This window comes from Trichomycterus rosablanca, chromosome 4 (genome assembly GCF_030014385.1).
Source record: "Trichomycterus rosablanca isolate fTriRos1 chromosome 4, fTriRos1.hap1, whole genome shotgun sequence".
Taxonomy (NCBI): Eukaryota; Metazoa; Chordata; class Actinopteri; order Siluriformes; family Trichomycteridae; genus Trichomycterus; species Trichomycterus rosablanca.
The window spans coordinates 10,313,252-10,332,047 of NC_085991.1; positions in this window are offsets into that span (position 1 = coordinate 10,313,252).

Below are 18,796 nucleotides of genomic sequence, written 5' to 3' on the forward strand. Positions count from 1 at the left end.
GTCACAGAGAGCAGGTGCTGTTTGTATTGTATAGTGTGTGTGTGTGTGTGTGGTTAACTGATAACAAGTAAAAAGACAAAATAAACTTTGATCTTCTGAACTTTGGGGAAACTTCATATATGTGAGTTTTTGTACAGCATCTCAATGGCTTTGTATCACTGGGCTAATGCTTGAAGAGCACAGTGATAGAGAGCAGAATCTGTCAGCTGTAGATTGTTAAAAATAAGTTCAGTAGATGTATCGCCTGTGTTGGAGCGAGAGTCAGTAGGATTGTGCTCCACACCACTATATGATTTGGCACCTTTATACAGTAAAAACTGTGGTGCGCTGTTAGGATTTTGTTTGTACCAGTAAAGATAAGTATAGCTGCTGCTGGACTGATATGAACATTTTAGAGTAACAGTCTCTGTTTCTTTTGCAACAATGTTTTCCTCTACTGGTCTAATTTCATCTGCAAAACCACCTGTTGTAAAGAGAGAAAAATAAAAAGAAATAATGTGATATTTATTTCAATAATTTAAATTGCAAACACAATGTAATTAATCCTAATAATAATAATAACTTTTTTATTAATAAATAGATTTTAAATATTACCTGATGCTACAGTGAGAATCAGTGTTATGTATCTCCCAACATGAAATAATTTGCCTGGTCAAGACATTTCTGAACACAGCTCTGTGAACACTCTAATAGTCTAGTAGTGCTGAATAAAACTAATCACGTAAGTCTCTAGGAAGCAACACACAGGAAGTGCAGAAGCTACATCACAACTACACACATCCACAATTTCAGTATCAGTTGTTTACTAAGACACTGCTGGAGACTTTTGGAGTTAGTTGGCTGTGTGAGTCAGTATTTGACAAAAATATATAAAATATATCAAAACTCTTTCTTTATGTTTGGCTTTTAAATTAGTTTTATAACAGTGGAAATTGAAATACGTTCTTAACATTTTTAATGGTGTCACAAAGAACCCAATTACATAATGATTTGTGATAATTAATTAACAATTATGAAAAGTGATTAGTAACAACCAAAATTTCTTTTTCAGCTCTTCGAACGTATTCTTACACTGTAGAAAGTGTAAGATCCGGGCTTTGACTTGGCCATTCCAGAACTCTCAATTTCTTTCTATTGAGTCATGGGATTATGAAAAATGGAGTCCGTATTGTTAGCAGCAGGGAGAGAATTAGTACTCGTGACAGTATGGCTAATACATACTATAAATTTAGGTACAATTTTAACCTGACAGAATCAAAACATTTTCCCTCATAAAGCAGCAGAACACATTTAATATACTGTAGATGATTGGTTTTTGTACAGTATAGAATGATTTCCTGTTACTGTGGACTGCAGAGCACAGTAGTAGAGAGCAGAATCTGATAGTCAAGTCAACATTATTTATATAGCGCTTTTTACAATAGACATTGTCTCAAAGCAACTTTACAAAATCCATGACCAACAGATACAAAAACCCCTGTTGAGCAAGCCGAGGGCGACTGTGGCAAGGAAAAACTCCCTGAAAATTACAGGAAGAAACCTTGAGAGGAACCAGACTCAGCAGGGCCCATCCTTCTTGGGTGGTCTGGAGGAAACTTTAAATAAATACATGATTTACACAAAGCATATAAACACAGAATTAAATGAACTAAAAGTTATAACTGGTAATAAATAGATAAATAAATAAATAAATAATAGTTGTTATTCGCTCTAGTGTTCAATAAAGTCTGTAGTGATTTCTTGTCATTCTTGGTGGAAATTACTCCAGACCCGTCACATCCAGCAGGAGCAGTGTCGTCGCCACGGCAATCCTTAACCTTGGCAGGTAAACAGGTTCCCATCAGAATGCCCTTGGACAGGTCTAGCCCAGGTCTCAGTCTCGATTTTAATCCTTAACCTCAGCGGGTAAACAGGTTTCCATCAGAATGCCCTTGGAGTAAAACAACAAAGAATGTAGTTAATACTGTACAATGCTCGTTGAGTAAAACAGTTTTACAAAGAGTTTTAGACTCCGGCAGCCCTAATTATTACAGCATAACTAAAAGGGAGAGCGAGCAGGTAACAAGGTCATGAAGGCTTTCATAGGACATCAGCGCCCACCTCTCCTACCCAAACCGGAGTGATCGGACAAGAGAGGCAGGACGACAGCTACCCAACATCCCTGATCACCACAAGTTTCTATGACCAAGAACCCCCAAGCTCTGCACCTTTGTCTATACTAATCAAAAGCCTGAGAAAATAAATATGTTTTCAGTCTAGACTTAAACATTGAGACTGTGTCCGAATCCCGAACAGAGGCAGGAAGATTATTCCAAAGTTGTGGAGCTTTGTAAGAAAATGCTCTTCCACCAGCTTTGGTCTTTTTAATTTTAGGAACTACAAGTAACCCTGCATCTTGTGAACGAAGTGGACGCGCTGGGTTGTAGTGATTAATAAGTTCACTCAGATACTGTGGAGCCAGACCATGTAGCGCTTTATAGGTTAGTAAAAGTATTTTGTAATCAATGCGGAATTTAACTGGCAGCCAGTGTAGAGGCGATAGAACAGGAGTAATATGATCAAATTTTTTAGTTCTAGTTAGCACTCGAGCTGCTGCATTTTGAACTAACTGGAGTTTTTTTATGGATCTAACTGGATGCTCTGGTAGATCCATAAAAAAACTCCAGTTAGTTCAAAATGCAGCAGCTCGAGTGCTAACTAGAACTAAAAAATTTGATTTCCCGCAACAGGACCCACCTGCTGTGCCCTTTCTGCAAGTTGGGTCCTGTTGCGGGACTGACTGTAAGGAATACAAGACAAAAAAGGAAATTAGCTACAATTTTATATTCACACTATACAGTGTCTCCCAGCGGCTGTCCAAATTTCATGAAATGTATCGTAATGTGAATAATAATAATAATTCAGACGATAATATGTAAAGGTTTGTAAAAGTGGTCTTAAAAACACCAGCTCTGACGGATTCCTTTTTAAATCTTTATTCAAACCACAATATCAAGGAAATTAGATATTATATACAGTGGCATATCATATATGTATATTTCCAATACAAACCCTAACCCTAATAAGAGTTTATGGTTAGGTTAGGGTGGGGTTATGTTAGGGTAGGGTTAGGTTCAAATAAATATACCAAAAACAAAGTTGTACTTACACAGGAGAAGCCATCTGAACTCGTAGATTTGAAGAACTTGAAAACTTCAGAGAAGAGAAAGAAGAGAACTGACCTTGACAATACAAGGGGCAGTAGTGATGGAGACCCTTTTGGCTGGTCAATTATATGCTACTGTAAAAGAATGCCACACCCCCAATTGACCAAGACCCGCCTAGTGTTAATGGTTGTAAAAACCAGTCAGCCAGACCTTAGGCCTAAGGTAATGAGTAAAATGATACACAATGAAAAACACTTACATAATATAAGTTAATTATATGCCTTGCAAAAAGCAAGATAAATTCATTTTCATTAGGGTTAGATTAAAAGTTATATGTACTTAAACTAATTATGTAAAGTCCATTTAGTTTTTCTTCATAGAAAAACTTACTTCAAAATATTAAGCAAATCTGTTATGAAACAACTATTTTGTTGTGCACATGCAGTACAAGAAGTCCTTAGCAATGGCTTTAAAATGCTTCAGCATACTTTTCACATAGAACACTTATTTAAAATCAAAAATATTTTTTTTAAAGTTATAAAGTTTTATAAAACAAATAGAAAATAGAAATAGAAAACAAATTAAATGTTGTTCAATCAACATTAAAGACTACTGAATGTTTACATGACCTGTTAGGTATTTAAAAGTGCATTTAGTAAAACTTTCAAAACAACTGCAAAATAAAAAAAAAAAAAACATCAACATTTTTTTTAAACAAAAGAAATGTTAACATGCACTGGCTTGTCCTGAAAGTTAGGAAACCCTGTAAATAAACAGAAATTGTTGGTATTAAAACAATGATCTAATGTTAGTACAGAACATTATTAAGTCTCGGTTATCGTGCATGCATGGATTTAAACGTGGTGTGTTTTTTGATGAATATTTACTTATTATTTCTAGGTTTATGGTCAATGACAAAAAAAAACATTTCAACACTACTAGAATGTTTAGAATAAGATTTATTCACCCCACACAGTTCATTTACTACTGGAATATATTGTGTATATATTTATTTTCTTACTTAAAAATGTTTAGTTTGCACTGATATTTAAAACTATAGTGTAAACTTTATGAGAGTTAATTAATTATATATTACTATACCAAAAAGTCAGTTTTTTTCAGTGTGGATGGGTGACTGAGTGTCAGACATGTGTAAAGTACTGTTGGATGGGTGCTCGTTGCTGGCCTTTTCAAACCTGCAGTAGAACCTGTTAAGGTCATTAGCCAGCTGACGATCTCTTTTTAGTCCATTTAGTTTTTCTTCATAAAAAGGCTTAATTACTTCAAAATATTAAGTAAATCTGCTATGAAACAACTACTTAAATAATAAATGATACCATAAGTTATATCAAATATCTATAAGATATTTTCATTTACTTCGTTGTATAAATGTATATTACTCACTATATTTACATAAATGTTGCTTTGTTTTTATACACTACCAAATGTTATATATACACAATATACTTTTACCAAAAAAATCACCATGAAAATACAATATATTTCAATCATTGTTAAATATTAAATATTGTTAAGTATTTAACAGTGCAGATTGGAGCTATATTGTTCAGTTGGGCCTATATTTGATAGCAGGCCATATTCACTCAGGCCAAATAATATACAAATAATATACTCACCAAAAATAAATAGAATTTTAGAATAGCTAAGTGGGTAGCACTGTCGTCTCACAGCAAGAAGGTCCTGGGTCCGATCCCCAGGTGGGGCGGTCTGGGTCCTTTCTGTGTGGAGTTTGCATGTTCTCCCCGTGTCTGCGTGGGTTTCCCCCGGGTGCTCCAGTTTCCTCCCACAGTCCAAAGACATGCAAGTGAGGTGAACTGGAGATACAAAATTGTCCATGACTGTTTGATATGACCTTGAGAAGTGATGAACCTTGTGTAACGAGTAACTACCGTTCCTGTCATGAATGTAACCAAAGTGTAAAACATGACGTTAAAATCCTAATAAACAAACAAACAAACAGCTGCATCGAATAAAGTATTCACAGAGTTGTAAGAAACATTTATGAACATTTATTTGGGCTTCTACATATAAATGAGTGGCACTATATCTAAAGGGCACTTAATTAGGGTCTTTATAACATGTTACAAGGGCATCACTAACTTAAGGATTCTTTTTTTTGTTTAGAACGCAGCTTTCAAATTCACGCTCATCAGTAAGAAAGATTTAATTGGGTAAAATAGCGGTACAGCAGGTAATGTGGGTGCTGCACAGCAAATAGGGGCCTGGAGACCCGGGTTCAATTACTGTCTCCAGATATGACTCCTCTTGTCCTGCCACCTCCCCAAAATATGGATCCCCCTAGGAGTGAGTACATATGTGGAGTCCTGTGATTGAATAACACTATTTCTAAACAAAAACAGAAAGTGGATTCAGAAAGTGTTCAAACCCCTCGACTTTTTATGGATTTGATCTTAAATGGGTACAGTTAACATTTTATAAAAAACAATGTCTAAGGCATCACATGTTTTCAGGACCACAGTGGTAATAATCATTTTAACATTAAAGACACTTGGCAGCACCTTAAACCTTCTGAGTTGGATGCTTTGCTAAATTTGGCATCTGGGCAAGAAGGGCCTTAATTAGGGAGGTAAGAAAGAACCCAGCGAGACTTTTCTCTCTCTTCCCTCGTATTTCTAGTCTGGTAAAATTGTTGACGATTGATTGTTCAAGTTTGGAGAGGCTCTCATATATTTCTGGGTGAGGTGAAGCTTTGTTGCGAGCTCTGTATGTTTTCAGGAGTAATTTTGAAGCTTCTCCCTCTCTCTTTCTGTTAAAGAGGATTATCTGTGTGAGAAGACTGGCATAGTTTCTTCCAAGCTGAACCATTTGGTACATCTGCCAGATCATTTAACGCATCTTTCTCTATGGTTTTAAGATGTTTCTGCAACTTCATTATATCTTCAGTTAAGGGAATTATTTCATTTTTGTTCCACTTGGCTGTTTTCAAAGTGTTTAGTGTTCATGGAGTTCCATCAACTCCATGAACTTCTTTGCAGCCCTCTCAACGTCTCCCTGCCCATTTATTAAGCTTTCACCAACAAGGATTTGAGCAGCCCTCTTGAGCGAGTATCCAATCTTACATGCCAGAGAGGGGGTCTTGTACTCATTCTTTTTAGCCATAAACCCACTGGCGATTCTTGTTGCTTTCACCACAATGTGGAATTTTGCTGGTACAAGAAGATCATGCAGGTTGATTACAGTCTTATCAATCTCTCTGGCAGAAATCAGAAACCTCCCAAGTTCTCACATCTTCTGACTGATATACATATGATGAAATTTGTTCTGCCCGTGTTTTTCAAATGAAATGTCTCCAAATTTACAAATGAGAGGATCATTTCTAACACAAATGCTAATCGTGTCCTGATTCATTTTGTGCAAAACCTCCTGGCAGCCTTGAGCAGATGAGGTTGATACAGGAATTAGGCTGGATCCACATGACTGAATTATTTTAGTCTTCTTAGTGTTCTTTACTTTTCTTACCCTGCATGAAGCTTGATGTCTCCATAGATCAATTTTAACAAAAAATCCCCAACAGTGAGGACAGGGTTGGTAATTCGAAGGATTTGATTTGGAAATCTAAAAACGAAAGGCTTTTTGTTCCACATGTTCAGTGCTGAAAACACCTGGGAGCCGGAGGATAACTGCCCAGAGCTGATAGAAGAATTTCTCAGGAACATGGGCGCTGTAGGTGAGGCTGAGATCGACGGTGGTTTTCCTTTGGTCCCTGTTATCCAGCCGAAAGAGGAACAAACTGAGCTAGAGGCTTATGCTTTTCAGAAGGAGAAAAAGGAGAGTGAGACGGGAGAATCTGGTGACCACAACATGACCGACAGTGACCCGGCCTGAGAACCGACCCCCAATGTCAAAGGTCGACTGTCCCTCACCTTTCTCTCTCAGGCTCACGCATTCAACCCTCTCACCACTGGTTGTGACCTTTCTGACCTCGTAATTTTCTTCTATTTAACCATGTGGTTAATATCTACATCATACATCAATTAGTTTATAAATACATGTTCACACAAATATATGTATGTCTAAACATTTATTTATACACATACACGATAATAATAATAATAATAACAATAATATATGTACATAGTAATAATATATTACAACTGATATATACATATACAAATATAGGTATGAGTACAGAATTGGAATTCCAAGATGAATGTGTGGGCTTGTAAGGTCAATACCGAGTGTATCTGGGTTCGTTGATTTGACGTTGTGTGGTGTTAAAAAGTCTGATTTCTTGGGGTACAAAATTATTTTTCAGCCTGTCTGTAGAGCAGGACAGAGACAGCAGTCTATCACTGAATACACTCCTCTGTCTGGCGATGGTGCTGTTCAGAGAGTGATGTGTATTGTCATTCAGTTGTAGTCCCATGTATTTGAGAGGCTGCTGCTGAAAGTTAGGAAACCCTGTAAAAAAACAGAAATTGTTGGTATTAAAACAATGATACACTTAGCTACAATTTTAGCTACAATTTTATATTTACATTATACAGTATTTTCAGCCTATCGTTGAATATTCTCCTCTGTCTGGCGATGGTGCTGTTCAGAGAGTGATGTGTATTGTCATTCAACTGTAGCTGCTGAAAGTTAGGAAACCCTGTAAAAAAACAGAAATTGTTGGTATTAAAACAATGATCTAAAACAACTACAATTTTATATTTACATTATACAGTATACATATAGAGGAAAAATATAGTGCATACACAAGGTCCTTACCTGAATGAGATGAAAGTTCACGGGGAATGATCAATAGCCTGTCAGGGGTTTATAGCCAGTCCAGGTCCAAACCCTCCCCAGCAAAATACTTTTTATTCACCCCATAGTCAAACATTTACATTTACATTTTCAGCATTTAGCAGACGCTTTTATCCAAAGCGACTTACACAATGAGCAGAACACGATGAGCAACTGAGGGTTAAGGGCCTTGCTCAGGGACCCAACAGTGGCAACTTGGTGGTGGCGGGGATTGAACCGGCAACCTTCTGTTTACTAATCCAGTACCTTAACCACTGAGCTATCACTGGCCCAGTGATAAAATTTCATTATTGACTGTAATTTCATGTGTAGCTAAGAAAAGAATGACATATCTGCCATCTAGACTGTAAAGTCTAGGCTTAACGTTGGCTCTTTTCGAGGAGTGATTAATTACTCTGCCAATTAATTGCAAGCCCGGATGGCATTCACACTCCTCCAAATGGGCATCAATGCACTTACTCTGCCCAGTTAAATCTTTAAAAAAAACGTATATCCACTTTCTGTGCCAATCGTGGATTTGTGGGTCTCAATACCCTCTTTTCTATCCACTACTTTCCCGTGATAATCACATACAGCCTCCCCAATTTGAAATGACCTGGTGGCTATAACACTCCTGCCCTTGCCTTCAACTGGAACGACAGCCAGTCCCTTCCACCGCTGGGTCCTGATCATCTTCTGGATGACAGGGCTGTCCACAGCACTTTCCACCCTCCCAGAGGGTTTCCACTGCCTAACCACCAGGGCAGCATCTGGAACATTAGCAGACCAACCCTGCTTCTCTATCCACCTATGGACCCTGGTTTCTTTCGGCAGCCTTCTGCCAAAATGATCTGTGAAGCATAAAAAACAACAACAAATAAAATTGGTCAACATGATGAGACTCCACTAAAAAGGTATTGTTTAAAGTAAAAGTTAAGGCTCATGACTGTCAGGATTAGTTGAAATGAACTCACCTAGGACATGCGTCACCCGAAGTTGTTTTTGTTCATTACGCCAACGGTCATAACAGTGGCGCTGGTGCTCCCCAGTCAGTGAAACCCGCACTGAGCGCTTTGGAGGGACCCCATCAATACTGACTGGGTATGACTTGACAAGCAAGTCATAGGCAGCTTGCTCTCCCATCCTTGAGCAGCCAGCCGGAGCACTTTGATCCCTCTCCTCACTGATGGAACAACAGATTATAAAAGTTAGATTAGTATTAGTGTTTGTAGCATAGACAACTGAAACAACAACTTGAGACCATGCTACAGTGTAGGAATGAAGTAATACTCACTCTGAAATGCTGACGATGCTCCGCAGCAGAAGGCTGGCCAACATCACATTTTTGGCCTCTGTCATCCGGTAATGCCGCTCTGCAGTGCCTGTACTGTAAGTGGATGTACTGTGAGAGAGATAGTCAGCCACCAAAGACTTGTCTGCATCAGTAATGCACTTGGTCGCTGTCTCAAATGCTCGGTGGGCCATCTGGATGATTTTGTTTTGCCAAATCTACCTGACATACTTTGATGGCATCCTGGAGAAGAATGTGCATTGCAAAAACTAATAAAAAAAGATGATTCCAATATTTCTTTTTTAAAATGTTGCTCAAGACAGGCATTGCATAAAAGAGCAAAAATGACCTCCATTCACTTGCTTTCCAATATTTTCGGTCATTAATTGACCTTGGTGCCCTTGTGACCTCTACTGGTGGTTTAATGGCAAGGAGTTGCTTGTCTATTATGCCGATTTTTGTACCCAAGTACCAGTCTTTCCCATGGTGCTTACTGTCTAGCCAGAGAGATGCAAGCTGTCTAGTGGTTCCTAAGCAGACACTGTGTTGGTACTCAGGAACAAAACCTGTGATAATGTTAAAATTCTTCAGTTTCATTAGAGGGGATGGGCCTTTCACACCCATTACTGGTTCAGAATCACTTTATTTCGCCAGGTATGTTACACATACGAGGAATTTGCTTTGGTGATACACTCAATGATACACACAACAGTCCACATAGTAGTACAAACAATACACATAATAGTACAGATAATTACACATGTATGACATGTAACATAGAACATATTTAACAGACCCGACAGCACACGGACTGTTAACCAGTATTTACCAACATTTGCCCAAGAGAACAACTTTGGTTAAAAAGTGTTACAGCTCTGGGGAAAAAGCTTGTAGCGTGTCTTGATGTGTTTGTTTTTATTGTCCTGAGTCTTCTGCCAGATGGAAGAGTTTGAAAAAGGTGATGTCCAGGATGAGAGGGGTCTGCTGTAATTTTGCCGGCACGCTTCAGCACTCTGCTGTTGTAAATGTCCTGAATCGTTGGCAGACTACATCCAATGATCATCTCCGCTGTCCTGATTATACGCTGGAGTTTGGCTCGTTCATGTGATGTTGAGGAACCAAACCAGATGGTGATGGACGATGTAAGGATGGACTCTATTATTGCTGTGTAGAACTGGATCAGCAGACTCTGTGGCAGGTTGAATTTCTTCAGCTGTCTCAGGATGAACATTCTCTGCTGAGCCCTCTTGGCGATGGAGAGTGTGTTCTTTTCCCACTTTAGTTCCCTGGATAAGGTCGTGCCCAGGAACTTAAGTGACTCCACCACTAAGGCCATAGAGCCATTAATTGTGAGGGGGTGTAAGGAGGGCGCGTTGCGCCTGAAATCCACCACCATCTCTACAGTCTTTTGTGTGTTGAACAGCAGGTGGTTGTTGCTGCACCAGGAGACCAACTGCTCGACTTCCTTTCTGTAGGCAGACTCGTCACCATCGGTTATGAGGCCCACCACAGTGGTGTCATCAGCAAACTTAAGGATCTTTACAGCTGGTTCCTTAGAAACACAGTCATTGGTATAAAGACTGAAGAGAAGGGGTGAAAGCACACAGCCTTGTGGTACACCAGTACTTAGGTTCCGCTGGTCTGAAGTGTGTTTTCCTAGCCGTACCTGCTGTGTCCTATTTGTCAGAAAGTCCATGATCCACCAGCAGATGGCATCCGGCACTGACAGCTGGGACAGTTTGACCTGCAGCAGCTCTGGCACTATGGTGTTAAAAGCCGAGCTGAAGTCCACAAACAGAACTCGAACGTAGGTTCCAGGACTGTCGAGATGCTGTAGCATGAAGTGCAGGGCCACGTTGACTGCATCATCGACAGATCTATTTGCTCTGTATGCAAACTGCAGGGGATCCAGTAAAGAATTTGTGATGGTCTTCAGGTAGGCTAGGATCAAGTGTTCGAAGACCTTCATGACTACAGATGTCAGGGCTACAGGTCTGTAATCATTCAGTCCAGAAATGTTCGTTTTTTTGGGGACTGGTATGATGGTCGATGTTTTGAAGCATGAAGGAACAGAGCAAAGTTCTAATGATCTGTTAAAAAAGTGAGTGAAGTTAGGCGCCAGTTGATTGCTGCAGTGCTTAAGGGTGGATGGAGAGATTCCATCTGGTCCAGGAGCTTTTCTCACCTTTTGTTTCTTAAAGAGTCTGTTAACGTCCCGCTCGTTGATGGTTAAAGGAGCAGGGGACAGAGGTGAGAGAGCCAGGGTGGAGGAGGAGGATGAAGAATTAGCTGAGAAAGGCTGAGAATTGTCCTTATTGTATTCGAATCTGCAGTAGAACTCGTTCAGGTCGTTGGTGAGTTGACGGTCATTCAGGAGAAGGGGGGTCTTTCGCACCTTGTAGTTAGTGATCTCTTCGAGGCCCCTCCAGACTGAAGTTGGGTCATTAGCAGCAATCTGGCTTTTCAGCTTTTCTGAATATTCCTTTTTTGCTGATCGGATACCTTTCTCCAGCTTGTATTTGGCCTCTTTGTAGAGAACTCTATCTCCACTCCTGAATGCTGACTCCTTTTCCCTCTGAAGCTGTCTGAGTTCAGCCGAGAACCATGCTTGTTGCTGTATTTTACCCGTGTTGTAGTAGAAATACAGCTGTCCTCACAGAAACTGATGTATGATGCTACAGTGTCTGTATATTCATCCAAGCTGTCTGTCGCCTCCTCAAAGACAGACCAGTTTGTGGATTCAAAGCAGTCCTGTAGTATTTCGATGTCTTCGCTGGTCCACTTCTTCACTGTTGTAATGACAGGCTTGTTAGTTTTGAGTCTCTGCCTGTATGTGGGAATGAGGTGAACGAGATTGTGGTCGGAATGTCCGAGAGCCGCACGCGTGACAGAGCGATAGGCATTTTTAACAGAGGTGTAGCAATGATCCAGAATGTTTCCTTCTCTTGTGGCACAGGTGACATGTTGCTTGTATTTCGGCATTTCTTTCGTAAGATTTGCGCTGTTAAAGTCTCCCAGGATGATGAGCAGTGAGTCCGGGTTTTCCCTTTCTACTTTCATTATCTGATCGGCCAGCAGTTTCTGCGCATCTCTCGTGCGCGCATCCGGCGGAATGTAAACAGCGACCAGAATGAATGAAGAAAACTCTCTGGGAGAGTAGTACGATCTACAGTTAATGAAAAGTGATTCTAGATGAGGAGTGCATGATTTTAACAGTACCGTTGCATCTTTACACCAGCGTTCATTGATGTAAAAGCACAGTCCTCCTCCTCTTGTTTTGCCGCTGAGCTCCGCGTCTCTGTCCGCTCGGTAAGATGCAGCGTGCTATCCGGGGTCAGCTCCGAAAGCCAGGTCTCTGTAAAGCACAGCGCAGATGTATTTGAAAAGTCCCTGTTAGTTTGGTTGAGCAGGAGTAGTTCTTCCAGTTTGTTGTGCAGAGATCGCAGATTGGAGAGGAAAAAAGACGGTAACGGTGTTCAGACGTCGCCTAATCTTTACGAGCGCTCCGGCTCGTCTGCCTCTCCACCGCTTTCTTGCCAGGTTGAGTAGAGCCAGCGCACCAGTTGTGAGGATTTCCAAAAACTCTGAAGGATTTTGAGAAAACTCTGGAATAAAAGTTGGTGAAACATTGTCTCTGAAGGTCAGTAACTGTTCTTTGCTCCAACTGACCGAGTTTGACGCACAATAAATAACATTAACAAACAAAAACCAACACAAAACATAGAGAGCTCTCACCGAGGCAGCCATCTGCGGCGCCATCCTACCACTTACTCCCTAACCCAAGCTGGAAAATTCATCTTTGGAGGAGGTCCAGGGTAGCAAGTGCACTCGTAAGGGTTAGGGTTAGGGTCTGGCCGACCCGAAGTCGACGGGCTTTGGAACTCGGTGGGTGCTCGGACGGCGTGGGGGTGTATCGGAAAACTCAACCTTGTTGATATTGTTGGTCAAGCCTGCCGCTTGTTCCTTTGGACTGGACTGGTAAGAGATTTGTATTTTAAACTGGGAAGACACTCGAAGCGGTCGAACGGAAATATTAGTGACCCCCGACCCGACTGGCCAGGTTGCAAAAAGAGTCTCGGAAACAAAACTTGACGAATCTCGGACACACGCTCTCGTAAGGGTCCCGGCTGTCTAGCCGCCAAGTTCCCTTTGAGGGTGCTCGGTGTATCTTTTGATGACCAGAAGCCGAGGGCCAGCCGACGCTGGAACCATCGACTGTAGCTTCACCAAACTCCACAGGCAGTGCCAGCGTAAGGATTCGCAGGTTCACGACCTACCAGAATTCGGTGCTCCTAGGCCTGACAGAGTGTAGCGTGCTCCTTCTCGTCACTAGGCTGAAGCGTGAAATTATTTGACAAAAACTCTAAATACCAGATGGCTATAGCTTACAATACTAAACGATTCAGTGATTGTATACGTAAAATATTTGAACAAGCGCATTAAATGCTGGTCAGCAAAACAAAATATGTACACTAATATTCATTTGGTGGAGGTGGCTGCCTCTGAGAAGTAGACACTTATGATACACTTTATTTCTAGAACTACCAACATGGCATTTGAAGGAATAAAATGACAGTGAGATAAAACCAACAAACATATAAGGGAAATATAAGGGAATTTAAAGACACTGGTTGTTGGTTTGTTGGTGTTTTACTGATCCTTTTCTTCAGTCTTTTTTCCATTAGAGCTCTCATTGCCTTCTTTCTTTTAGAAAGCTTCAAGTTTGAGTGAAAAGATATGGGCGATTTGCTACACAGTAGCTTTGGGCTAAACAACTTCCTTGCACATTTAAATTTTTGGTTGGGGGAGGCTGTGAAAAAAAATTTTCTTGAACGTTTTCCATGGGTTCGCACGAGACGTCTCTGTCGGCACTCTCTGCTGCCGGGATGCCTCGTTCCTCTCCGTCCGCGGTCTCCTGTGGCGTGCCGTGTCTCGTCTTCCACGGTCAGGTCGATGAAAATCACGGCAGCGTCACTGTGGTTTTCTGCTCCGACGTGTCATTTGGCTGTGCTCTCTGCCCACAGGCCGCTTTCGTTTCCACCATTGGCCAGACACCGCGAGACGATCACGTAGCTGGCCCTCACCTTTTTGGTCTTCTTTTTTTTTGTTTGCTGTTCCCCATTGCCGGGTGCATCTCGTTTGTTCCTTGTTCCTCTGTGTTGCCATCACTCCTCTTTCTTGGTGTACTGCCGTGTTCTGTGTCGCCATTTGCGTCTCAACTCGGCAAGGACTCCTGAAAAATTGCCCCACTTACTGCACCACTCGATGTTCTGAAGTATGAAGGCAGTGTCTCACCGGGACTCGAAGGCTTAGCTGAAATTAAAATCTGCCTCATAGAACTTTTCTGTTGTGGCACTAGAGTGGCACATCATCCTCCATACGTTGTCTTTTTGTTTGCTCTGCAACAGTCTGCCAACCTGTGAACGTATTGAAGACATTTTAATGAAACTAAGCCCTGATCTCAAAGATTTAGTTCTTTTTTATGTGAAGACTAAAAAAAGTGCTAATGCTGCTCCTGATCATGAAAAAGCTTGGACGTCCAGGTAGGCCAAACTCCTTCCAGACCCTCTGGAAAGGGTCCGCGGTTTGTGTTGGCAAATACCAATGGTGACTTCCTGCAGGGATAGTGGTGGCGGTGGTACACAAACCGGTAAAACCACATGTACTCGTCCTTATGGAGAGGAATGAGGGCATGCCTGAAGGCTTCCTTGGTCTTATGCTCTTTCACCTGTGAAAGAAAGAAACATTTATTTGATTTAGACGGGCAACGATGCAGATGGTGGCAGTGCGTCACAGGTGGATCGGGTGGCAGCCGTGCTGCTGGAGTTTCTAAAAGACCTCTGTGGCACTGGTGGACACTCACGTGTGTATGGTGTCTGTGGCAAAATGGCCTTAAAGCATACGCATGTAAACACGTGAAATTTCTTACTCTGATTATCCGTCGCCCATGACTGTCCTGGTCAGCGCTGCACACCTCCTCCACCGTCATTTGGCTGATGACCCCTTTTCTGTGCCCAGTCATACAGATCACAAAACCAAAAAGCAGACCATAGAACCTTTCAAGGCATTCGAACGTGGGATTACTATCCAGCGTTACTGTAAGGTAACACAAGTACATACATACAAAAAATAAATAAATTTATCTTTTGCCACTGAGGTTAGGGTCATAAGCTTTTGGAAAAATCTTTGCCTAAACACTTACTGAGTGCTGCTGGGATTTCCTTTGTAGCCTTCTTGAGGAACATCTCGATGTGGCCAGAGTTCACCAGCATTTCTGAGAGCGAGAGATAGAGAGCATGGGTTCTCGTTTTGGTGTCTACAGCTCAACCTGGAATGATTAGGGATTAGGATGTCAATATTGTAAATAATTAGGACTTAGGATAATAAACTCAGAATGATTAGAGATTTCAATGAACAAATTGGAAGGGCTGTTCATTTCCACTGTGTGGAACAGAGTGTCAGTCACGAGGGACTCACTTAATATTTTAATCCGGACAGCTTGCCTGTGGGTTTGTAAGTCACTCCTGCTCTTCCTCATCTCTGACTGGAGGGAAAACAAAACTCCCTGTAAAAACTTTGAGAGCTCGGACCTCTGGCAGGTTGGCATCGAGTAGAAATTTTAAGAATCACATTGCTGACATGAACCAGTTGCATCGTGATGGCTCGATGCTTCAGACTCACCATCCATCTATTGGTCACACAAACACACGTCGACTAGTACCAGACTAGAAATGTACTTATATTAAAAAAAAAAAAACGTTCCCTCTCACGTGTTATCAGATTTCTTTCCAGATCTTTCTTGAAGAGTCTTCTCAGGAGGTTGTCAAATTCACGAGGGCAAGTTAACATTCTGCGTTTGCCCTTTTTAAGACGATTGCAGGTAACGGTCAGAAATATTTAGAGTAGTTAGACTGACCCATTGCATGAGGTACCTTATTTTCTCAAATATTGATGCACAGAAATGATTTCACTGACAGGTAATGGTGAGAACACTGGTAACTCGTCAATGGAACAACTGCTCGCAGAACTGAACAAGTCACCGGGGGACAAAGTTATTAAGCTTCAGGTTTAACGCAACAGATACAAGTAATTACTTGGTAATGGGTAGATGAGTTACGTTATTATGCCGTTTGTTTATTAGGATTTTAAATACCGTGTCCACTCACTGTCCACTCTATAAGACACTCCTACCTAGTTGGTCCACCTTGTAGACATAGTCAGAGACGATCGCTCATCTATTGCTGCTGTTTGAGTTGGTCATCTTGTAGACCTTCATCAGTGGTCACAAGATGCTGCCCACAGGCGCTGTTGGCTGGATATATTTTTGGTTGGTGGACTATTCTCAGTCCAGCAGTGACAGTGAGGTGTTTAAAAATGGCTGTGTCTTTACCACTCATAACAGCACACCACACACTAACACACCACCACCATGTCAGTTTCACTGCAGTGCTGAGAATGATCCACCACCCAAATAATACCTACTCTGTGGTGGTCCTGTGGGGGTCCTGACCATTGAAGAACAGCATAAAAGGGGGCTAACAAAGCATTTGGAGAAACAGATGGACAGTAAGTAATTGTAAAACTACAAAGTGCTTCTATATGGTAAGTGGAGCTGATGAAATGGACAGTGAATGTAGAAACAAGGAGGTGGTTTTAATGTTATGGCTGATCAGAGTATTTTAGCCACTTATTTGAGCTCTGTTTTTAATGAGTTAATTTAAAATGAACTCGTGATTAAAATGAAATACATGGCTGATAAAACACCCAAAATGTCAAAACAGCTCGATTCGTCAAGTCATGGACTCCACAAGAAATCTGATATCTGGTACCAGGACATCACTTGCAGGTCCTTTAACTTCTTTACTTTACCATGTGGATTGTCCAACAGTGCATCATGGTGCCATCTCTTCCATGGGTCAACAATGCACATCTGCCCAGTCATCTACATAATTATAAAGAGAGCAGGATCATTGGATCAGTCGTCCATTTTCCATTGCTGCTGTCCAGTTTCAATGCCTGCATGTCTATTGTAGGTGATTTTGACAGTGGTTAGCATGGACACCCTGACTGGCCATGCAGACCTTAAACACAGAATGGTTTGGTGCACTGTGTTGTGACACAGAAATATTTTTTTTCGGGGGTCCTCCACACTCTTATCCCGGATTAGTTGAGTTTACTAGAAAATTGCGTGGAAACCCGTTGCCTTAAATTACTTAAGTTTTTACACAAGCAGAAACTAATGAAGTCAAGTCGTATTAACATAGACTCTTAAGTGGATCCAGTAGACAAATCAAGTTTACATTAGTAGTCTTTACTCAAAATCATAAGTTCACATAAATGATCTCTTTTCTTACGTTTAAATTGTAGAAAATAAATATTTTAAGTATACAAAAATCATATAACAAATAATAACATTATTAATTGCTACTTAAAATGTTTAATACTTTAATGTTTTCTTGTAATTAATTTTTTTAGATTACTTTGCATTAAATTGTTTCAACAAATTTTTAAAGAAATTAAACAATACTTTTCAGTGTTCCAATGTATTTTATTGACAAAATGTTGCAGTTCTCGTTTGTTGCGGAGTCAATAACAAATTTGTCAGCCAAGTAAAAGTAAAAACAGGCATTAAAACTGCTTGGTAATTTGTTTTGTTTGTTTTGAGAACCCGTATGCACAGCATTTAACAATATGGACACTTTAAAACATACATTAAAACTTGATACAAGCTGTTAAAACATCAACTTGACTGATGAACTGTGTTAAGTTTATCTAGTCAACTGAACAATAATATGCAGTCCTGAGAAAATATGTCTACATCCTGAACTGTAGAACACAAGTGGCTGGACATTCCCATCCCACAACAAACTTCAATCAGTTCTCACATAATACAAAATCTAACAAAACTGTTTAACATTTCCTTTTTTATCACTTGTGACAAAAGGACATTTGTATTGTATTTTAGCAAACTTTCAAGGTTTGTTGGTGCTATTGGTGTCAAAGAATGGACAATAACAATGAATACAGAGACACAAGGCTGTAGTGGGGAAAAAGTCACTGGAAAAACAAGCAGCCATGCCTTCTCACATTAACCTTGCCATAGCAATTACTTACAGTGCAAGCTGGTTTTTCAGAGTTTGTAATCTGGGTTTTAGTTCATTGTGGCCCAGTGAAAGGAGAACCTGTTGGATGAACTGGAATGTGTTCCTCATTGATTTGTGATAGTTGAGATGCAGGGCGTAAGTAAGTCCAAACAGAATGCACATAGCTTTTGGCAGGTCTTGAATGTTGTCCATCACAACTTCTCCCTCAATGATGATCTTTAGAGAGGCTGGACTGAGGTGGGGGGATGGGGAGAGCAAAGCAACGTCAAGGTAGCCGAATGAGTCATCAGAGTCCTAACAACATAAGAGCACAATAATCACATTTTTCTTTAAATAACCATCTATAAAAACTATATAAAACTATGCTCACATTGTTTGTCAAAAACAGAAACTATAAAACAATAGTGAAAAGTCAAGGTTACGCTGACATTTGATACTCTTTGATAAAGTAAGAGGTTACTTACAGAGCATTCTTTGTAGAAGTC